Raw genomic sequence first — 25,095 nt, forward strand, 5'->3', positions numbered from 1 at the left:
TGAAACCAATGCCGACAACTTCCAAGTTAGGACAAAATAAACTAGGCAAAAATCAGGTGAAACCAAATTTTGGTTTCATCATTAAAATCTTTGGTTTCATGATAGAAAATATGCAAGTTTATGATTTCATCATTAGTTTACTGTTTTCACCAACCAAAACTGTCAGAATATGATGAAACCAATTTTGATTTCATCATAAATCTATCATTTCCCCAACACAATATTGATTTCGACGATGAAGATGTAGCATTATTTGCTGGTGATGAAACATCAGAAGGTAGTAGTGGTGGTGGTGACTGTAGAGGATTGAATGAGGAGACAGAGGTGTTGTTGGTAGCGGATCTGCAAGTACTGGTGTTGATTTTAGATGATAAAATGAGGAGGAGGTGTTGTTGGTGGCCGATTTGAAGGTATTGGTGGTGGTTTTATATGATAGAAGGAGGAGGCAGAAGTAGTGTTGGTGGAGGATCTGACATGTGGTGGTGGGAAAAAACAAAAGTAAGAGGAGCGGTGTTGTTGATGAAAAATCAGGACGTAGAAAGAGAAGAAGGTGATGATGATGTTAATGGAGGAGACGGTGGTGATGTTGGTGGCGGATCTGGACATGTCGACTGTTTTAATGGTGGCGAAGCTACTGTTGGTGATAGATCTGAACATACAAGTAGAAAAAAAGAATAAGGAGGTGCTCGTGGAAGAGATGGAGGCGTTGTTGGTGACGTATCTGGACATAACAACTGGTTTGGTGGTGACGGAGCTACTGTTGGTGATAGATTTGAACATAAAAGTAGCAGAAAAATAAACGGAGGTTTCATAGATGAGACGGAGGTGTTGCTGCTGATGTTCATGGGGATCTATCTTTGTTGCTGCTGGTGGTGGAGAGAAGGAGGCGGAAGAAAGAAGAAAGAAGAGAAGAAAAAGAAGAAATAAAGATAAAAAGGGTATGTTTGGGCTTTTTAAAATAATAAAAACTAAATTTATTTATTATTATTTAATTTAGGATTTTTGTACCACTTTTTAATCAAATTGTTTTTATTTATTAAAAATAATATGGCTGAATTTTTTGTATGACCAATTTAGTCACCTTGGTTTTTTAGAGCTTATTACGATGTTTTTATGGATTTGGGGGTTAACCCATTCGAGTGGATTTGGGAGGAAAGGATCCGTAAAATATTCAATACGACGTCATTTCCTCATCATAAATTTTCACGGATTAGGCATATTTGGCCAAGTTCTCTACCACTTACTCATTTCCGTTACTACTACCTCATCATCACTAACCATTGCGATTCTCGCCTTTCCTCTGGCCCTAACTGTCTTAAAACCACAAAGAACTCATTTCTCAATCCTCTTCGCTTCAAAAGGAAACCCTAACCATTTCAACAACTCCTATTTTCATACCTCTCGTCGGCGATTGCGTAAAACTAGTGTTTCTGCTCTAACTACTTCTTCAGTATCACAATCTTCTTCTAAAGACACTAAATCCCTAACAGGACCTTCTATTCCTACTTTCCAACAAGCTATTCAACGGTTACAGGTATCTAGTTTGAGTTTCTTTTTGTTGCATTTTGTTTATAGAGTTATTGGAATGTTTCAATTTTAGTTAATGATAGTAAGAAAAATAGAATAGCAAGATTCAAGAACTTAGAATATTGATTCAACTGATATCGGAATTGGAAAGCTAGGAAGTGGTTCACAGTTCAGTAGGTCCAAAATTGTTGGGAATTGTGAATGTATGCAGTTATTGAGAAATGTAACTGTTTTAGATATCATTTGGCATATAGATTTTTGGGCAGTGGGGAACGAAGGTGGTGATTGTAGAGATGATAGGTGTTTTGTGGTGGTTAGGTGACGATGGTGAGATGACGACAGTGTGGTCATGTTGTAAAATGATCTTGGTTATGTGTAGGCGTGAATTTACGTCTGTCGTAGGTCAAAATTACGAAATTTTTGCTTCTGTAGTGAGCAACTTCAGTGCCTCCCTCTTGCACTACATAGGTTTGTGTCTACTTTACATAAACTGAAAAGGTACTTCTGCTTTACTGAATTTAAATTGCATTAAGCTAGTCATTGTTGAATCTTGGGATTGTATTTCCTTGCCTGAGTCAGTTTTGGTTTGAATACTCACTGCACATGATTCAAGACTTTGAGATGCTCTTTCACATCATTCATGTGCTTCTTTATAGACGTATTATGTTGTCATATTTGTGACTTCTTTCCTACTGCGCAGGAGTATTAGGCTTCCGTTGGATGCACCATAATGCAATGTAGCAATACAGAGGTAGTGGCTTTTCTTTTTGAATGTTTACTTGCGCTGTTAAATCACCTCTTTTTAGGTGTTTTATATTTCCTCTCGGATACCTGAAGTGTTGTCTACATATGCTGGTTGAGGTCTGAATGATTCAGATGTGGTTTTCTTCAATATCATGGGAATATATCTGAGCACACGAGTTTTTGTTAGCAAGAGTCGGTGACATCTGACGCACACTCCTTATCGTGATATATTTGATAGTTTCTGGAGTAGTAGGGTTTCAATTTCCTCATTCATTTCTTTCTTCTTTTCGAATCGCCTATACTATATGAACTTCAGTTAGCAGCATCTTATGCCACGAGTTAATACAAGTTGACTTGATATTTTAGGTTGGAGCAGGGACTATGAATCCCTTGACTTTCTTGAAAGTTTTGGGTCCAGAACCATGGAACGTTGCGTAAGTATATTGAGAATAATTGTGTGGTACTAATGGTGACTACTGTTTTGCTTCTGTTGAAAAACTGCTCAAGATTATTTGGTACTTATTCTGTTTAGAATTTTGAACTTCATATTTGTTAATGGCATTTGTTCATATTTGTTATACTACTGTTTTACTTCATATTTTGTTAGTGGCATTTATTGTAACTTTTGGATTTCCCTTTTTGTTTTGTATTACAAGGTCATGAGAGGTATTTAATTTTGGGTGTAATTGCATATATTTTTTGTTGAAAGGTATGCAGAGCCGAGTGTTAGGCCAGATGATAGTCGTTATGGAGAGAATCCAAATAGGCTCCAAAGACACTCAATTCCAGGTTAGGTTTGACTTACTTATTAAATGAAATAATAATTACTAATTGGTAATTCCTTGAAAATTATCTTATCGTGGTTATTGTTATTATCAATCGAGGTCATAACAACTTTTGGTTTTATAGTTTCTCATGAATCCCATTTCAGGTTATATTAAAGCCAGACCCGGGAAATTCACAAGATTTGTATATCAACAGCCTTCTTGCTTTAGGTAGTGTAAATTTATGTTTGTTTTGATATTTAAGACCCCGCACTAGATGTATTTGTATGCTAGCATGCTAAAACAAGTGACCTCCTCAAAGTATCTTGCTCGTTTTTGTGCTTCGAGTATCAGCATGACTCCGTTATTTATGTGTTCGAGTATCATCATGCCATGACATCGCTACTCAAAGTCCTGTCACTAGGCAAGTCTTGTTCTGTTAGTGAAAAGTCTAAATTTCTGATGTCTTCACCCATAGCATGCAAGCCAAGCCGAGAAAAAGGAGGGTAAAACAAACGTGATAAACCATTTTGGTCCCCACAACTTCTGAACCTTTACTGGGATATCCCGGGAAGTAACATTTGACTTCGAACTATGTTTATGGGATAGTAAATGGTTAATGTTGCTAACGATTGTACTGTATGCCATTGATTGGAAATTTGGAATATCCTGTGTGGCAGCTCCTTCTGTGTTTTTTATTTTATCAAGGATCATTGAATGCTAAATACGGTTTGTGAAGGTATGAAACTCCATGAAATATATAGGCTCTAAAAACTGACAAGCTGACTTTGGAAGGGCTGGGGTCTCATGTCAGGAAAAATGGGGTTATAAATCATAGTTTCACGACATTTTATACCTTGAAGGATGAGCTGTTTCTGCAGTATTATTTGGTGAAGAATCACCATTGCTCTTTGTAACTGTCAGAATAGGAGTGCAAATTCCTCTCTTTAAAGGCTTAAATACGTTTTGAGTGTTTTCTATCTCATAGGGCATAGCAGTAGATTATTTTGTATTCCCGTATTCCTATTTTAATCTACACTATCGAAATTAAAAAAACTTCTCGCACCTATCATTTCGAACATTTTATTTTAGTAATTTGATTTCATTTTTCTCCATGTTTTAAAGCTGTCATGCATGGCAGGTATTGATGTCAATGCACATGATATACGCTTTGTGGAAGACAACTGGGAAAGTCCGGTAAAATCCTATCTCATTTTGCAGAACTGATTAGAATTTATAGTAGTGTATGTTGCCTTTGTCTTCTACATTTTTTTTTGCTTGTGCAATCATTGATGCTGGGAGAAAAATCTGAATGCTGCCTTTGGAATTGAAGTTGACTCATATTTGGACGCGATATCTACTTTGAAATTCTTACTTACTTTAATAAGCCGTTAGCTATTAACTGGTGGTGTATGCTAAACGTTATGTACTTATATTAACTACAGTTTTAACATGTTTCTAGGTTCTTGGTGCATGGGGTCTGGGTTGGGAAGTTTGGATGGATGGAATGGAGATCACACAATTCACCTACTTCCAGCAGGTAATATTGTATTTGTATTCGTGCAGATCTGCTTGTGTTTATGTTGTCTTGTCAGTCTATATTCTACACTCTATAGAGAAAATCCATCATACTCCTCTCTGCTTTTAATCATTCTCCCAGTTTGGCATATCTTCTTGGTTTCACTACACTTAAGTGGAAGCTATTAGAACTTTTATATGGTCATTCTGTTTTCAGTTTCCCTTGATCTCTTTCAGGCTGGAAGTCTTCAGTTATCGCCGGTATCTGTGGAGATAACGTATGGCCTTGAACGTATTATAATGTTACTCCAGGTTGAGTTTTGATATGTTAATTTTGAGTAAATACTTGTTGGTACTTTTTTATTACCATCAAATAATTTTCACGGTCTGATGTGTTTTAGATTGAGCCATATTGACAGGGGGTGGATCATTTCAAGAAAATCAAATACGTTGATGGCATTACATATGGAGAGCTCTTTTCCGAAAACGAGTATAAACCACATCATTTTAAAGAACCATGGAACTTTAATTTTTTAGTTTGCTATCTCAGTGCAATTTCGTTCAGATAATGTTTTTTTAATCTGTAATGGGCATTATCAGACTTGCTCCTCATTATTTTTTTCCAGCTTATAGCATCGCTTGAAGCTGATACGGTTCCGTTTTTTCTTTTCCAGAAAAGAAATGAGTGCATATTATTTAGAACATGCTAGTGTTGATCAAATCCAGAAACACTTCGAATTTTTTGAGGCAGAAGCTCGCTCCTTACTATCACTTAATCTTGCGATACCTGCGTATGTTTATAAACTTTTTTCTATTTCTGTGGTAAGATAACGACTCTATAATTTATACCCTGTTCTTATGCGCTGGTTAACTTGACTTCTACCCACTGCTAGGTATGATCAGCTTCTGAAGACATCTCATGCCTTCAATATTTTGGATTCTAGAGGCTTTGTTGGTGTTACTGAGCGAGCTCGATATTTTGGTCGCATGCGAAGGTGTGGTTATTTTCATTCCAATATCCAAAATATATTTTGGGCTGAAAGTGCTTTGTTGCATGAACACATTTACCACTACAAAATCTTATTGATTTTTCTTAGTTACTGTGGCGATTATTGCAGGCTTTAGTTTTTGTTACATAGTAAATATGTTTAGAAAGAGGGACAAAGTCTTTCTGGATCACATAACAATTGAGTATAGAACTATGCCAATGGGGAGTTTCTGAGCAGGATAGTTTTGTTGTTTTGTTTTTGGTGAACAGTTTAACCCGTCAATGTGCACAGCTTTGGGTGACAACAAGAGTCTCTTGAGCATCCCCTAGGCATTGTTTCGGAGCCCAACAATTTTATTTGCTCCAAAGATGTTATTGAACTAGCTAAAGCAAAGGTTAGCATTTTTCCCTTGATGGAGTTGTTTGGTTTCATTCCATTGCTAGGGTCAGAACATCTTTATTGAGGGATCTTTTCACATAGAACTAGGTCTGTGTACTATAGTGAACGTTAAGAGTTCTTTGTCTTTATTTGTGAAAATACATTTGATTGATCTGTGTAAACCAGCTTAATTGATCACAACACAAGTGTCAACACTTGAGTCGGTCAGGTACTACTTGGTAGTTGTACTAGGTGGTCTTGGGTTCAAATCCCAATTGCACCGGGGTTTGTGCGGATTCTTTTAATTCTATCTTAGCTACCTAGCTTCATAAGCAGCAAGAAGAAGAAGATTTATTGTTTTGAGAATCCTTGTGCATGTTTTCGAGCGGCAAATCACCTTACTTGGGCTTCTCAATAATTATCTTTTATTTCTTCACAATTGTCGATTAGAAAAACTCCATCCTTTCAGTATTTATATACTATCAAAATATCAATTAGCAAACAATAGAGAGATTTCAACACCATGCGCAGTACATAAGGATAGTGTGTTCCAGATCTCAGATACTATATACATAGTGCATAATTTCTAACATGCTTTATATGGCAAGCGTAATCTAATTAAAAGTGTTCTGTACCAGTGCTGCAGAAAAATTAACCCCTATGCAACACCGATACATAGTCCACTGCTAGAATTTTATTGCAAAAACTAGGTTTGCTGTTCTTCGAACCTTGCATTCAGAAATTTAGCATAGAGCTTTCTTAGGTTACTGTTCATGCGCACATGTAAAAAACTGTTAGCTTTACATTATTTTGAGGATTACAATCTGAATTGAACTTTTGTACCAGGTGTCTGACGATCCTCGAGTATTTGTTCTTGAAATTGGAACTGAGGAGATGCCACCACACGATGTGGTTGATGCAAGCCAGCAGGTATATTTTGTTATGAAGCAAAGGAATTCACAGAGTCCTCTTCTCAGATGTAGTGATTTATTTATTGGCTTAGTTTTAACAGTTAGTTGCTGGTTGTTGCAGCTCAAAGATCTAATTATCCAGTTGCTAGAAAAACAAAGATTGAGCCATGGAGAAGTGTTTGCATGCGGTACACCTCGCAGACTAGTTGTATGTTTCTGATGCACAAGCACTCCAAATTGGACTCTTCATGTGTTTTTCTCGATAGTTTGTGTTGACATAATTTTTGCAGTGACAATGTGGCATTCTAATGGTTAAAGTGAATGGATTAGGATGCCCATTTCCCTCTTACCTTAGTTAGCCAGTGCATTGGATGTTTCATGCATGTGCTATTGTTCGTTATCTTCATACTAATACTTGTATGTTCAGGATTAATCTTCTAAATCTGCACCATACCTATATAGACTACTTAACTTATGACCTTTTAATTTTGAACAGGTAAAAGTTACTTGATTTGTTAACGGGTCAATGTTCTTTTATAGTGCATTAATCATGCCAATCAATTATACTATCAATTAGCTGCAAAATATTTGGATTTTACTTTGTTACTCAAAACTAGATGGCTATAAGCTGACCAGGATTCAGTTTTTGAGGCCAACAATGAATCTTATGAGTATAAGTCTATTTGTTTTACTCTACATTACTAAGTTTCCAAGTTCTGTTTCATCATGATTAAGAGTAACTAATAATATTGTCTTTACAGGTTCTTGTTGGGGGTCTGTGTTCTAAGCAGGTAGCTAATGAGGTTGAAGTTCGAGGACCTCCAGTAGCAAAGGCATATGATCAACAAGGAAATCCCACCAAGGTATGTGTATTTGTGTCTTTTATGTGTGTGTTTGGCATATTCAATTACATACAATACCTGAATCAAGCTATTCATTTTTCTAGTGTTATGTTTATCTCCTTTATTTATCAGGCAGCTGAAGGTTTTTGCCGTAAAAATGGCGTGACAATGGACTCACTATTTAAGAAGACTGATGGTGAGTAACGTCTGACAGATACTTTGCACATCTACAAGTGATATGTCCAATTTTTTTGGAAGATTAAACGAGTAATAAGTAATTACAATTTTGTTACTTCCATTGCAACCTAGTCATCTCATTTGACAGGGAGTAATCTAGATAAGATATCCTCTCTTACTGGTCAAATTCTGTTTCTTGAAGACACTGCAGTTCTTATTCTGATGTCTGAAATTGGAACCAGTAAAGTTATTGTTAAAGACATATACTCAGGCTTTCAGAGTTAACAGTTGTGTACACAGAATGTAGCCTAAGTAGACTAGGTGTAAACTTTATCTCTAATCACTGTTCTGCTTTATTATCCAACGGGTGGTTTCGGAAAACACTCTTTGCAAAAAAAACAACGCCTTGGTAGTTACTTTAGGTTCTATGCTAGAAAATGTTATAGAATGATACTGACTTATGGATCGTATACATTGTATTTAGTATCTGGTATACACGTTTTAACACTTACAGTGGAGTTTTCTGTGGCAGGCAAGACAGAATACGTTTATGTTCGTGTGTTGGAGTTGGCACGACTAGCTTTAGAGGTTAGAGACATAGCCTCTGACTGTTATGAGATTTATGAGAATGAATTGTTTACCATGATGTGTAATGTATAACTGGTTTAGGCAGTCTGTAATCAAGTTGACATTCCTATTGGCAAATTCACATTCTTCGCGTGAATAAATCTTTTTGGAATACTGAATCTGTGGTGCATAAATTTCTGAGAAGCTTGTCTTTTTATATTTCTTATCTTTTTTATTCATAAGAAAATGAAACTATGTTGTTGCTTATAGCTCACTGTTTTATAAGTCTTCTCATTTGCTTTGATGTCAAGGTTCTTGCTGAAGATTTTCCTTCTGCTATCGCCAAGATATCATTTCCAAAGTCAATGCGGTGGAGTACTCAGGTGGCCTATTGAAAGCTTGATTCTTTCTACAGTTTCTCACCTTTGTTTGTTTCTTATGATGCTTCGTAGAAAGAAATATGCGTATCTCTACATAATTTAACTGCATTTATAGGCTATTCATATGCATAGCCCATGGATTTTATGGAGTATAACCCAGTATATACAATTGATTTAAGTAACCAAACAACCTTAATGATTCCATATAACCCAAAAAAAAAAAGCACAAAACTTTATAATATATTCCATATAACCCAAAATAAGTGGGAAAACTATCGACTACTTAAAAATTATTTAAAAAAATGTGGATACCTAATTTTTATAGTTAAAATTTTTGAAAAAATTGGTATATATTTTTTCTAATTGGTTAGGTAATAGCAGTTCACAATACGTGTTCTCTGTTGGCTTAATGAAATAATTAGAACCTTCAGAGGCTAACTCTTTCGAGCTTATACTGTTCTTTTTTTTTTTTTGATGGTTGCTTATAGTGTTCATAATCATCTAAGTTTTTACTTTTTATCGAGTTTAGCCTAGATGAATATGGGTATGTCTTATGACACGATGAATATGGGTATGCCTATGGTTGTATAGAATCATATGTGGCAATAATTTTCTACAGGCTGTGAAACTAATTGGCTCGTGTTTTTTTTTAGATCATGTTTAGTAGGCCCATTCGTTGGATTTTGGCTCTCCATGGAGATGCTGTTGTCCCATTTACTTTTGCTGGAGTGTTAAGGTAATTACTAAGTGTCTTTAACACTGGAAGTGCAAGCTTTGGTGGATAGCACTTCAACAAATAGATGTTAAGCAAAATGATTAAGAAAGAGTTTAAAGTCTAGTTCGAACATGCAGAAGTAGTTATCTTAATTATTTTGTTAGCTCTTATAGCTGTAAAGTAATATGGGATTTTTATTATTTACATTTCATCAATTTTATTTCAAAATATGCCTGTCGGAGAAAAAGCTTGTATACACTAATATTAATTTTATCTAATGTAGTGGGAGCCTATCTTATGGTCTTCGTAATACTCCTTCCGCAACTATTGAGGTATATAATTCCCACTAAACATCATACTGTATTATTCATTTCTATTAACGTTTTGTGCTCTGTTACTGGACACTTACTTCTTAATGGGTTATTCATTTCTATTAATGTGTTGTGTTCTTATTTTCATTAAATTTGATTAATGTCCTTGTTGGAAATTCTGCTTCATAATTACCATGATTTAGTGGTAAACGTCATATGAACTTTACCATATTGCTGAAACCAGACTTAGCCCTGGCGTTAACATACTCCGCAGAGCACAAATCGGAATCAAACATAGTGTAGATACCATACATTTGAAAACAGAAAACACTTTATGCTACATCTTGAATAGCACTATATTAGAGCAAACAGATTCAGAATAAGGAAATAGAAAACAATCATATCACAATAGCTTCTGTGACTTGTCATCTACCTATTTCCTCACCCTTAATTGATGGATAAAACTGAATTGCTTTATGTACGAGGCTAGAAGAGAGTTTATCATGCTTGCCACATGTCTCTCCAACCTTTCCATCATGAGTTGGAGTGGCACCTCATGGCTACATGGGACAGCTCATACTTAAACCTTATCTAGCATTGACCTTAAGCTAGTCTTTAATGCATGTGTAAACTATAAACATGCCTTAATTCAGATTTCAACTAATCCAATTTAACTTTATCTAATCTGAGGATTAGCTTACACTAACGGATATTTGTTGCACAGAACACAAAACGCAAAACGCTAACAGTCCTTGCTTAGCTTGTGGGTATATCTATTTGATTTCTTATCATAAAGCTCTCCTACTTGAGATATTAATGCAATTTTAAAATATGATCATGAAGTAATTTCTTCTTCTTGCTCTTTTCCTTGTTGAAACAAGTGACAACTTTGCATTAATGAAACTATCTTAACTTCTTACAGGTTGAAAAAGCTGAGGCTTATGTTGGTGCAATGAAGAATGCAGGGGTTGTGGTTGAGATTGAGGTACGCTATGAAGATCTTATATAGTATGCTTGCCATTGAAGAGACTAATTACTTCATCTGGAAGTTCGATAGTCGCATTTTCATGGATGCAAATCTATAGAAAAACAAGCGATGCAGATCTTTCAACTTGTTTACATGCCATTTGACTATACAGGAGCGCAAGAGAAATATCTTAGAACACTCTATTTCTTTAGCGAAAAGTGTTGGTGGGCATCTTATCATGCAAACCAGCTTGGTAGAAGAGGTATTAGTTGGCTCTTGTATCTTTAAACATACTAAATGGCAACCTTATAGCGATGTTTTTTTATGTTTTACAATCATAACCTGTAGGTTGTGAATCTTGTCGAGGCACCTATTCCAATACTTGGAAAATTCAACAAATCTTTCCTAGAGCTTCCTAAAGAGCTATTAATAATGGTAAGATATCTGCTTGGAATGTTGTGCTGAAATGCTGTATTTGTTTTACCGTGTGTAGCAATTTAATGATTCTTTCATGTTCTGGATTTATTCTTAAATACAACTATTTATTTATTTGTTGTCCAAAATTCCAAACTGTAACCCGAAGCTCAGTATCACTATAATCAAAAGTGCCATCTCATTTACAATCCTAACTTAGAGGGTTTTCACACTTTTGAATCTTGATCTGGAGTGGAACATAGCCCATGGTTAATTGTAGAGTTCTATGGCAGAGTGTAACTACAGGATAATCATGTACTTTTGGTGCAGATAATTTTACCACTCCGAGCTACATATTTTTGCCTGAATGATCCATGTAATTGCCTGATGGCTTTCTCCACCGCTTATGCAGGTTATGCAGAAACACCAGAAGTATTTCCCAGTGACAGATATCCACGGGAGATTACTGCCGTATTTCATTGCTGTGAGAAGCTATTACATGCTTAGATTATTGCTTACATTGCGGTAATTTGAATCACATAAAATACCAAAATAATCAATATTTTTGTTGTAGGTGGCAAATGGAGCAATCAACGAGAGTGTTGTAAGAAATGGGAATGAAGCTGTACTAAGGTATAGCTGTGAAGCCATTTCTTTTTCTCGCCGAGAAAGAGTCATATCCTGATTCAGCTCTCAATATCACTAAGATGGAACTTGTCAGTTCTCCTGGATTGTTTTCTGGACATGAATTTGTCAATTCATGTAAAGCATTTTCATATGCTTTCACCATTCTATTCTTGTGGTTGGCGTGCCCTATGCGCTATTATTGCTGGTTATCCATCAATCTTCATTCATGTAATATAATCTCTTTTTGAAACTAACAAAAACTGCTGTTCTTGAACAGAGCTCGTTACGAGGATGCCAAATTTTTCTACGAGATGGACACAAATAAAAAGTATAATGAGTTCCGTAATCAGCTGAAAGGGATACTTTTTCATGTAAGTCAAACCATCTTCAGCTTCTTTAATGTTAACATTTCTGAAATGAGCATGACACTTTAGTTTGTTCAATTTGTAATGAACTCTATAATAATTTAAAACATGACAAACATCATGAAAGTTCCCTGAAGTCTTCTACTTAACTTTGTGATAGCAGTGGCATTCCTGAGATGCATAGACTGACAGAATTGCAAATAGATAGTTGGGCAATTAAGATGTTAATGAGCATGCAGAACCGAAGAAATGGTTACTAAAATCTGTTTATCATGCTAATTCCCCTGCGTCATGCCCTACGCCAGACGCTTTACCATCACTTGGATCGTACATCCACCAGAATAGCTAATTTAAAACAAAACAGAACAAATTAAAAAAATCTTGAAGAGTCACAGAAAGATCTGAATGTACCAAAGTATTTTGCCCGTACAAATAAACAAACTCGTATATAGATACTTGTTCTTCTGTGATCTCTAACTTTATCCTGGGAACAATTTGTTGTAAAATAGGAGAAGCTGGGGACAATGCTGGACAAGATGATGCGCATCAAAAAAACTGTTGCTAAATTAAGCTTTGCCATGGGAATAGATAAAGATAGAATCCCTGTTGTTCAGGAAGCTGCATCACTAGCTATGTCAGATCTTGCTACTGCAGTTGTTACGGAGTTTACTTCTCTCTCTGGGACAATGGGACGCCATTACGCATTAAGAGATGGTTACTCAGAAGAGGTAATTATTTGCAGTTGATGCTTTTCAGCATGTTCTTTAGTTGTAATACTCTTGCAGTCAACATGTGTAGTTTATGGTTAAAGCATGTATTGTTCTAACTATCCCTCCAAATTCCATGATCATATCACAATGAAAAAGCAAGATGTTGTTGAGGACAACCGAAAGTTGGAAAATCTGATTTACTGCTAAAAAATTATTATAGATGTTATTGTCTGCTGCTGGGTCTTTTTGATATTACCGTCCTATCTTGTGTGCTAGTGACTGCTAACCACTTTGTAACTGGTTATGCTCAACTGGCTATAATACTGTGATGCTTCCTGTATACAGATTGCAGAGGCATTATTTGAGATGACACTGCCTAGATTCTCTGGAGATATACTCCCCAAAAGTGATGTAGGCATAGTTTTGGCCACTGCTGACAGGTCAATACATATCACATTTTCATTTCTTATACTTTTTTGCCATAAAATTTAAATGTTTTATCCTCTATTTTGAAAGTTCATAATATTTATTTCTGTTATTTGAGTTTCTCAATGCACCGTTTGCGGAACTCTTGAGGCGATGAATTCCCTGCAGATGGTAATTTAGTGTGTAGAACCCCAAAAATTCACATTGCAAATAAATCAGTCAAAGTTTTGATTCTATCTCCTAAGGTGGTGGGTTTCTTTGAAGGATGAGAACATCCCTCTTTTCTACAATAGTGTTTTTCTTTAGAAATTAATATAATACTAAGTTACCAATTTTAGAATTACAGCTCCTTAATCGTCATTATTCAAACCTAAATATGATAATAATAACTTCACCTTGTGCTTAAAACCAGATTAACGCTATATACTCTACAGCTCTGATTTAGCACAAGAACGCGATGTATAGTGCAATCAATCACCACCACAACTGAGGTGAACAGCATCATGAGTTCATAACAACATGATATGCAACATCATACGTAGTATACTAACAATACTCTACTGTTAAACTTTATAGAATTGGCAAGAAGAAATCGAGAGAACATCTAATTATAACTAGATTTTTGACTTAGACTTCTACCTCATGGTCGAGTTAGAGACACCTCAATAACTACATATGACAACTCATAACTGCTTCACTTAATCTAGCGCTAACTATTAGCTAAATCATTTAGTGCATGATTAAGTCATGCCTTAATCCAAACTATTATTGATCCAGCTTAACATAAACTTATTAACAACTAGCTCAAACTAATCTTGATATGCTGATAAACCACAGGAAAAACTAACAACCAACAGTCAAAGAAACTTCATTTTAGGATGAAGCTGGCTATGATGTTCTCTTTTCGTTGATAAACATTCTTCTTCTGTGCTATGTCTTTGCTCTTCAGATTTATGCATGGTAATGTTTGGCTTAGAAGTTTAAAATGGTTTAAAAAACTTTACATGCTGCAGATTAGATGGTCTTGTAGGTTTGTTTGGAGTCGGTTGTCAGCCTAGTGCTTCTAGTGACCCTTTTGGCTTGCGGAGAATCTCATATGGTCTGGTTAGTTTTTTCTCTCCTATTCTGTTTCATGGTATGTGATAATATATTAGCGAGGGTGTGTTTGTAGCATCCCATATTGTCCAAGTATATCCTCTAATCACATCCACATGGTGCTGTTTATATCTTTAAACAGGTACAAATCTTGGTGGAAAATGACAAGAACTTGGACTTAAAAAATGCGTTAAGACTTGCTGCTGAAGTTCAGCCAATACCAGTAGATAGCAGCACGATCAATGAAGTGAGTATCTTTTGTTATACGTTTGAGTAAACACAAGGGGTATAACTGTAGATTGTCTGCTCGAGCATACCCTGAGACAATCACGAGATGCATGAGCATACTCTATTGAAGATAATCCATCTACTTGTTTATATCTGGTGGTCCTGATCAGCCAATTGTATTGGTCGCATTGAATGATGCACTCCAGATCTTAAATGTGTTTTGTCTCAGCTTTCTTGATTGTCTTCCACCTATTATGCTTACTTGATTACTTTTCAATATTTTCAGGTGCACCAATTTGTGACTCGGAGACTTGAGCAATTTTTGGTAGGGGTTGTACTTTCTTTTTCCATTTTCAGCTTTCTTGATCTTCCCCCTCTTTTACTTTGTTGTTGCTTAAGTATTCATGGCACTCCAGCCAGTTTTAGTTCCTCTATTCCATCGATTACAATATTAAAGTGTGGGTCGCGGTATGTTGTAGGATACAGTAGAAACTTTACGGTAGTAATATGATATGGTCATTTCATTCGAGATTTTTTCATCAGGGGTTAAGCACGGGAAGCTCTTGTCCTAGCTTTTTTTGGGGATTGTAAACAATTGATGAATGGTTTGGAATCATATATAAGAGATCTCCTTTGAAGGATCAGGAGGTTGTTAAGTTGGATAATCATCTCATCAGCTAACTTTTGTGCTTTCTAGTCACCTACGTAAAGAGGTCTAGACTCTAGATTTTAAAGGATATGGTCGTTTTACTAAAGCCTTATGGTAGCACATCTCTATGATGTGATCGTTCATGTTATCTTAAATACAGCTGGTGCTCTCTATAATTTATAGGATAATAAATAATATAAAATATATATAGATTACTAATCTTGTTTGACGCAGGTGGATAAAGGTATAAGTCCCGAAGTTGTTAGATCTGTCCTTCTAGAGCGTGCAAATTGGCCATGTCTTGCTACAAAGTCGGCAGTTAAGGTAAGAAATTTCTCATTTTAATAGCAACTGTGTTGTATATCAAATTAGTTTCTTCTTCTATCTTTTCTTTGATTCTTTTCTATCCATTGTCCTTATCCCTTCTGTTCATTTTTATATATTATGTAATATAGCTACGGTATGTGATTCTGTAGATGGATAGCTTGTCGAAAGGCGAGCTACTAAGTAAAGTTGTTGAAGCATATTCTCGTCCCACGAGAATCATCCGAGGAAAAGACGTGGATGCTGATTTGGAGGTACTTAAATATTGACTGCAGATGTTGTTGGCACCTTTTTGTTGTCTAAATTTTACTTAGAATCACTTACTCTTCAATGTTTCTTCTTTTTTTGTTTTTTTTTCCTTCCGTCGGAGAATGTTTCTTGATACACTAATATTCTGAAATGACTGATATTGCTGTATCGATCGTTTAACTGGGTACAAGTATTACCTGGTGGACCTCCTCAACCCACTTGCACTTGATTTTAATAGGTAAATGAGGATGCATTCGAGACAAATGAAGAGAGAGAATTATGGAGTGCTTTCTTGGATGTAAAAACTAGAGTTCATCCTGGTACGTATATCTTCATTACCTGAATCCTACTGTATCATTTAGCTTTTCTCATCCTAAATTGCAAGTCGATAACGTCATATTCTCTAATAACGTTATTGTGTAACTTTTTAGGTGTTGAGGTTGATGTTTTTGTCGATTCATCTTCACGACTGATTCAGCCCCTCGAAAATTTCTTCAACCATGTCTTTGTCATGGCGGTACACTCTCTCACGCATTTGTTTATTTGACAATGTGTTATCACGATAAAAGTCGACTTAGTATTATATATACATGTAGGAGTTTAACCTTCAACCCTTCCCATATAACATGTACTTGTTAGTAAAAATATGAATCAACCAAGTAGTTGTTATATATATATATCCAAACATTTGTGATTGATCAATACTAAATACGATGATCGCCAAGAACACCTACTTTTGGTTTGATGCAGGAAGATGAAACAGTTAGAAAAAAACAGGCTTGCATTACTTAAGAATGTCGCGGATCTGCCCAAAGGGATAGTAGACCTCTCAGTTATGCCAGGCTTTTAGGGTATGAAGAATACCGGATTATTCCATTAACATTTTTTCGTGTTGAGGAAAGGAAGTCCAAGAGGCGATTTTTATGCACCGTCATGACTCATTGGTGGCGAAACAGGCTTAGTTTATCGGTATCCCAATTTTGGTTCACTCGAGCTTTTGTACATTGTTTATTTAACTGAATTAAGTATAGTTAATTTATGTCAATGTGTATAGTGTTTATCAACTTCACTAGCAAATTTTCTTAGTGTTTCAAGCTTCCAAAGCAGCCACAAAACAATCCTCATCAGTCATAATATGAAGCTTAATCAATGAGTCAATGACATCTTTCAGTTTCAAAAAAGAAAAAGAAAAAGAAACCGCCAATCACCAAGTGGTCTGGTGGTTGTCATGCTCCCTCCCATTACGGAGGTAGGGGTTCGAATGTTGTAATTGATGTAGTCTAGGGATCACTAGTCTAGGAAATCAAATAAAAAATGAGGAACCTATTTTGAGGCATACTTTTTTTTTTCCTTCTTCTTCTGAGGCATACTAAATGATAATACCATATAGGGTATATGCTTATGAGGGGTGTCGTAGTCGTAATGAAATTGCTAGGTCACCCTTTAATTAGATTAAGTTATTTAAATACCCTTCAACTTAATTAAAAACTTAAACTTAAACTAATTAGATTTTCCTAAATATCTTTTGCTAAATTAGAAACCTAAACTAAAACTAATCAAAATAAAAAAGAAACAGTCAACACATTTCCTCTTCGATTCTCGAGTAGCCGAATCCCCCTCCCCGCTTCCAAAACCGTTTCATTTTTTTCATTCACCGATTAATCGTTCGATGAATTTTTTCTAATCGTCAATTAAAATTAAAACTATAAATCATGAGTAGGACAAAACGTTGCGCTAGAAATAGGCGTGCATATTAAACTCCAATTCAATCAAGCAAGTAATCGAGCAAAGGAAGTACTAAACGAAGTGACTAGTGAGTGACGTTGGAGTGTGAGTGCCGAACCCCAATTGCTCTCAGATGTATATTATAAGGTATTTATAACAAACTCATCTTGTTTTTGATTGATTTTATTTTGTTTGATCAATTGAATGGGATTTAGAAGATGAAATTAGGGTTTACAGATGTAGGTTCGACCCAAAATTATCAAACGAACCAAGCCTTGTTCTTCGTTTTTAACTTTACAGAAGATCAGTTCGGCTGATCTTGGAAAATATAATTTGCGCCGAACATGGGATGTTGTTTAGGGAAATATTAGGTTCGTCTGATTCGACTCTGGTGGGTTTTTAGCCGAACTTTTGAATTGAATAAGCTCAAAAATTTCATGATGTTCGCTGATTTTGATATTGCTGGATTTTGAGCCGAACTTTTGACTTGTATAGGTTCAGAAATTTCATGTTATTCGGCTTATTTTGATATTGCTAGATTTTAAGCCTAACATATCCCTGTATGTTCGTAAATGTAGAATTATCTGTTGAACCATGTTATTTAAAGCCGAAATTGTTTTATTCTTTAGCCAAACTTTGTTTTATTAGCCGAACCTGATACGTTTGATGTACTAATTACATTTTCTTCTTCTTCTTTGTAGTAGGAAACAAACCAAAGATGATGGTGGTAGAGTTATAACTCAAAAGAATAAGAAGAAGAGGTCTATGGAAGTAACCCCTTCTAATGTTAAAACTCCCCGACCTCGAGCAGGCAACAAAAATTTGGGTGCAAGTAAAAGGGGGACTGCAACCTCCGATACATAGAACATAGATACAATCAGAAGGAGAAGTTCAGGGAAGTGAAACTAACAAGGGAAATACTATTGCAACCGGAAAGCGAATGAGAAGTACATGGTAATCTAAATGGAGACGAAGATGAAGAAGAAGATGAGCAACGACGACTATAACGGCCTGGAAAGAAGTCGTTGAAGATGAAGATGAAGAACAAGAAGAACCATCACAACCACAACCAAAAAAACAAGTGAAGGAGAGGAAACTTGTTGAACCACAGATGACATCTTCATATTCCGGATGATGATGACGTAATACCTACCCAGAGGAATAACCCAATACCTGGTCTTCCTCAAGATGGAGGAAAGGTATCGATCGGTTACAAAAGAATCTATGAAACTCCGGATCATAGGCGTGCAGTCAGAAATTTGAGACACCATGTTAGAGCATAGCTCGGTTGAACCCACCAAGCGTTGGTATGTCAAGTTTGGTTGTTATATTTTAATATCAAAACTCATCTAGAGTCGCTTGATTAATACTAGAGTCAACTTCGTTTAGGTTAGACTAGAAAGTCTATGAATGTTGAGACATACAAGTATTACTCCGAAGACCTGAAGATTGTGAAGAAGTAACGACTACAACGAGACTATCATCCTTCCACTTGAGGTTAGTAATATTGACTTGATCTTGTTTCCATTCCTAACATATCATTCAAGTCAGATTATATTGAAAACATAACATGTGAAGTTGTTTATAAATAATACTCTAGTGGTTGTTTGACTTGGTCATAATATTATGATCAAAGTGTCAAGGAATTCATGAATTACGAAGTATGAACGATTTTCTTTTGGAACTTCGTAAATACGACATCAACATAATCTTTGTATATCGTCTCTTGATTATGCAGAAGATATAGGTATGATTTCACCCTAGGAAACAATGTTTTATAACATTTGTTTAAAGGAAGTACATATATGAACTTGTTTCATAGTCGAAAGGAAATCATGATTGGTCAGGTTCTTTATTGAATATCTTTTAAATAACCAATATAAGATGACAAGGTAGAACCTACTTAACTTGTTGAGATTTGAGGTATAACCGGTCATAACCTATATGGTGTAGCATGTTGTAATCGGTCACAAGCTACTTTGTGAAGCATGGTGTAACAGGTCACAAGCTAATTTGGGAAGTTAGTTATAATCGGTCACAAGTTACTTAGGGAGCCAAGGTGTAACTGATCACAAGCTACCTCTGGGAAGCAAGGTGTAGACGATCACAACCTGGTTTGGGAAGCATGGTATAACCGATCACAACTTACATTGTGAGGTTGGTACAACCTATCCCAAGGAGCAAAACCGAGTTTACAATATTCACATATCTCTTTATGTTTTGTGTGAAGCTTGGAATTAGGGTTTGCTGAGAAACTTCTAGATGTCGACATTATCTGAACATGTACATAACTCTTGTCATTAATTGTTCAAAGATATTCCTTAATACTCAAGGTGATCTCAGGTCCGAAAAATTGGAAAGCATTTAATTATGATTTTCATAATATATGTTTTAATTACCAGTAATTAAAGCGTATCCTCTGGAAAATATCATTAGTTAATGTGCTAGACTAAATAGAAGTTTTCTAAGAGAGTTTTCGGAATTATAGTTTGGTAATTAATTGGAAATAGGAAAACCGAAATTAGGTACTTTAATGAGAATATTTTCGGTTTTGGAATTTCCTTGTTGTCCAGACAACCTTGGTGTATAATAACTTGAGTTTGCATTTCTTGCAAACTATCCTAAGAGCCAGGAAAACTACATTCTTGTTATTTCTGGTGGAGCCGTCTATTTGGAGAGGAAAGTACCCTAATTAGGCGAAATCTCTTACGACCGCTCGTTTAAAGACTTCTGCTGGATCAAGAAGCTCTACGAGTACCGTTGGTGGGAAAATAGATAATTGCATTGTTATTGTAGTTCTCGATTATTGGTTTGATTGACTAATAATTGTTGAAACTTTAATTGCACCTAGTTTGTTTATTCTTGAAAACCTTCTCTTATGATATAAGGCTCACTCAAACTAGATCAAAGTATTGACGGGATCTTTATAACCGTTTTCTAATCTAAAAGACATCTTGTGATAATCCATTGTTAACAGACTCCGTTCTGTGTGTGATTGATCACAAGAGGATTCAAGCGGTGTTGTGCAGGTTATTATTAAAGAAAAACGAAGATATGAAGACGACGAAGTTTTTCTTATTAGTTTTTGCATCCTGTGAATTATGTGCACAAACCTTGATCAGCTTGGATCCAACTAGAATTGTGTTTATCTTTGATAGACTTGATTGTCTAGTTGCTTGAGATCGACATCACCTTATAGTCTCTCTTTGAGATCTATATTCATTGATTGCAAATCTAGAGTTTGATTATTCCGGTAGTCAAAGTTTAGATTGATCTAACCAGACAAAGGATTTTATTAGATTAAACAGAAGAGCCTTTGTCAACGACTCAAATATCTTATTACCAAGATTGAATAGAGTGGTTACCAAACATATTTATCCTTTAGTATTTGGAATACGATCAAAGGATTGGTGATTCACGTGCGTGACTCTAGAAGTCGAAGGCGCGGGGATACTGAGGAAACTAAGTAGCTAGGGGTAGTCCACTTGGTCTCAACTATACGAAGTTGGTTATATAGCGGCTTAATTCTGAGAATATTTAAAACTGGACTAGGTCCCGGGGTTTTTCTGCATTTGTGGTTTCCTCGTTAACAAAATATTGTTGTGTCATTTACTTTGTTTTCCGCATTATAATTGTTATTATAATTAAGTAAATAACACACGCACGTTAATCCTAGTCACTTGATATTGATCCTATAGAGTTTCGGTTTAATATCGTACCTATTATAAAGTGATTACTTTGTTGTTGTATTGGTTTGATTTCATATCCATAGACGATCACACAAAGTGAATACCATAGTTGTCGCATTGTCTCGACTTTGTCCATATACGATCACACTTGGTATCGAACTTATAGGTTGATATTTAAAGGATTGTGGTGTATTTTGGTACCCTCGTCTTTTCACACCAAAGGGCTGCAACTTGGGATTTGACAAATGAGGTTGATGAGGTTCAATCTATAGTATGGAAAGCAATTCAACATGAATAGAAGGATTGTGATTCAGTGACCGCCTCTGCCTTTACTGAGAGATTATGTCCCGAAACTTACACATTTCATCTTCCGTTCGGCGAGATGACAATCACACCTGATGACACTGAAAACATTATAGGTATTAGAGCACGTGGGAAAAGTGTAGACTCTGAATATTATGATTTGGATTGGGAGCCGCTTTATAAGCTAGTCGAAGAAGTTATTGGTTGGGATCATGAGACTACCGAGTTGGAATTTTGTTGCGCCGCTAAAGAGGTAGAAAGTATGCATCATGGACTTGGTAACAAACCAAAGATGTTGAAGTCGTTCAAGATGAAGAATTTGAAAGCTAAGTTCGAGAACACTAAGCAGAAATTTAAGGATGGATTGGTGATGGACGCAGCGAAAGTAAACAAGACCGTTGTTGCTTATTTATTGTATACTCTAGGCCAAATATTTCCCTACCATATTGGCAACAAAGTGACAGCTCAATATCTCAAATTCTTAAAAAGATCTTTTAAAGGTTCATGAGTACGCTTGGAGAAACACTTGTGTTGCATTACTTCTCGAGTCAATTGTGGCAGCCTCTAGGCTAGACCCTAGGAAGGAAACTTCAGTCTCTTTCAGGTGCTTCTCGATAACTTTAATTCCATTTTCTGTTGATTATAGTTATTTGATCGCGTACTTTGCATATGTTCTCTATTCTTAGTCGACCACAGTGACAAGTTCGTCCTATAATACTATTTCAGTTGTGAGCGGAACCTGACAAGAATGGAGTAATTATTCTCTAAATGTCATGTTCGTCCCATATTGGTGATTCAGTTTTGAGCTGAACCTGACAATAACAATGTCTTGAAAATGTCAAGTTCGACCCATAATGCTATAATTTTGACCCGAACTTCTGTTTGTATTTCCAAGGTTTGTGTTATAGTTTCTAATTTTTCATATGCGCTTAATATAGGTGTGGGTATATGATCATTTCCCGAACTTTGAATTAAGCACACCGATTGAGGTCGTGGATGATACATTTCCAACTTCGACCATGAAAACCCGTGGGTACAACAACCATACCCAACTATTTCGTTCGGAAATCTGTATGGACTAAAGTCCAATATAATTCCGAGAGCACCAAGTTAATGAGTCTCAATCAAGAAAGATATCAAAGAGCTTTATCTCTTTCTCAACACAATCAGTAAATCGAACAGATAGAAATCCGTGAACCTGATTGTTATGAGAATAACTCGGATGATTCCAAAGACCAATGTCCAAGTGTCAATCAAGTCTTATCCAACAAAAAAGGTCGGACTTATCAACTATGATTGAACAACGCACAACCTGTGATATTTCAATTGTATAAAGAAAATATAATGCGGAAAAGAAATAACACAGACACCAGAAATTTTGTTAACGAGGAAACCGCAAATGCAGAAAAACCCCGGGACCTAGTCCAGACTTGAACACCACATTGTATTAAGCCACTACAGACTCTAGCCTACTACAAGTTAACTTCGGACTGGAATGTAGTTGAGCCCTAACCAAGTCTCACACCAATTAAGGTACAGTCGGTTCCTTACGCCTCTTGAATCTCGCAAGACTCTGCGTACTTGATTCCCCAGATGACGTCCTTTACATCCTAGAAGTTGTTACGACCCATAGTCGAAGACTTATAAACAAATCTGTCTCCCACGGATAAGTTTATTCTATTTTTTGTTTCCGTCTTAAGATAAAGATCAAGGTGAACATGAAACTCAACTAATAATTAGGTCTTATAATCCCGAAGAGCAGCCTAGAAATATTACTCACCTCACAATAACCTAACTGATTAACAGAAGAAGTTATTGCGGAATCACAAGAGTCTGAGACGAAGAAACTGTTGTGATTACTTTTTATATCATACCTATCGAAGATAAATCTAGAGAAAATCTTAGAAAAGATTAAACTCAAACACGATATAAAAAGTAAGATCAGGATACACAACTACAAAGAAAATAGTTGGACTTGGCTTCACGAATCCCAAATGAAGTCTTTAAGTCGTTAAACCTAATAATGGTTTTCAGAAGAACTGGAAACCTAGGTTAATGGAGAATTGACTCTAGTTTGCAACTAGGACACACGAGAGTGTCGGGATTAGGTTCCCCAGATGCTAGAGTTCCTCCTTATATAGTCTTTTTAATCAGGGTTGCTTACAATCAAAGCTAAGATAGCTTAGTGACAAAGCAATTGAATCCTAATTTAAGATTCAAGCTAAGTTTGCTTAGAAAATAAGCAATCAATCTCCACCGTTAGATGGTATAGCTTGATACACACAAATGAAATATACCTATATTTAGATATGGGTGAACTGTACCTAAACGTGTATAACAAGTTTCCTCAATAACAGTTAACCGAAGTTAGCCATATGAACACTTTTGACTTAGCCATATTCATCTAACACTTCTAGATCAAATATGATAATCAATCAATCATGATAAATAATCAAATGAATCTAAATGTGTTTTAAGAGAGTTTTTCAAATATTTACTATCTCATAGAAATATCCATGAAGCATTTGAAACCTATTCGGTTTGGCTTGTAAGTGTACAAAGTACTTATACAAAAACCAATTCATGAACATAATGCCACGGTTTGCAAATCATGTTCGCATACCTTAATACATTAATATTCTAGGGACTTTATTTCGCAAAACAGAGTTCACAAACAAACCTTAGTTCATGAGTATAGACAATAGTTACCATTCAAGTATGTGAACGAGTTGTCATACTTACCGATTTTCAAACCTAACCACTCAGTTCGCTAACCGAGTTCGCGAACTACCGTTTAGGACCTTGCGTAGTATTGCCGTTCGCAAACCACACAGTTCCGGACCTATCACAGATAAACTCGTTCATAAACACAGTTTGCAAACAAGAGTTCTGGACCTGAACTAGCACTTCACAATTCGCATACTGGGTACGCATACTGTGTTGTATCCAGACGTTGGTAGTAGTTCTAGAACTCTCATTCAATCAATTTGAAACATCCTTAGAAGAAAACATTGGTAATCTTACACATACCAATATCTTCAAGTAATTCTCAAATGATTATTTTATCAATACGAAACATTCCGAGTTAACATCAAATGATTGTCTCACACAAATCATGTAAGATGTTCAAGGTAATTTTCACATGATCATCTTGACTCAATATTTAGTTTCCAACAAATGAATTGTTTACCCTAAAGTTATCAAGTAGATGATGGAGCATTCTAAGCTTTAAACTTGTATTTCGAGAATTATATAAACGAGATAAACTCGACTCGAAATTTCAAATGTGTATAACACAAAGTCTATATAGCTATACGACTTATTCTCATTAGTAGATAGAATTGAATAGACTTCTAAGTGATAGATAAGTTTTAGTTTCAACATACCTTTTGTCGACGAAGTTCCTCCAAGCTCTTCAGTAGATCTTCTTTTTCAATTGATGAACGCCGTGAAGTCTAAAGCTCAACTACACACTTTTATCCTAATCCGAGACATAGCTAA

The 25,095-nt window shown here is 35.8% G+C and overlaps 1 pseudogene; it reads left to right on the forward strand.

The window, feature by feature from the left end:
- The first annotated feature begins 1,229 nt into the window (after positions 1-1,229).
- Positions 1,230-16,983, forward strand: LOC113297253 (annotated as a pseudogene).
- The last annotated feature ends 8,112 nt before the right edge of the window (positions 16,984-25,095 follow it).

This window comes from Papaver somniferum, chromosome 7 (assembly GCF_003573695.1).
Source record: "Papaver somniferum cultivar HN1 chromosome 7, ASM357369v1, whole genome shotgun sequence".
Lineage (NCBI taxonomy): Eukaryota > Viridiplantae > Streptophyta > Magnoliopsida > Ranunculales > Papaveraceae > Papaver > Papaver somniferum.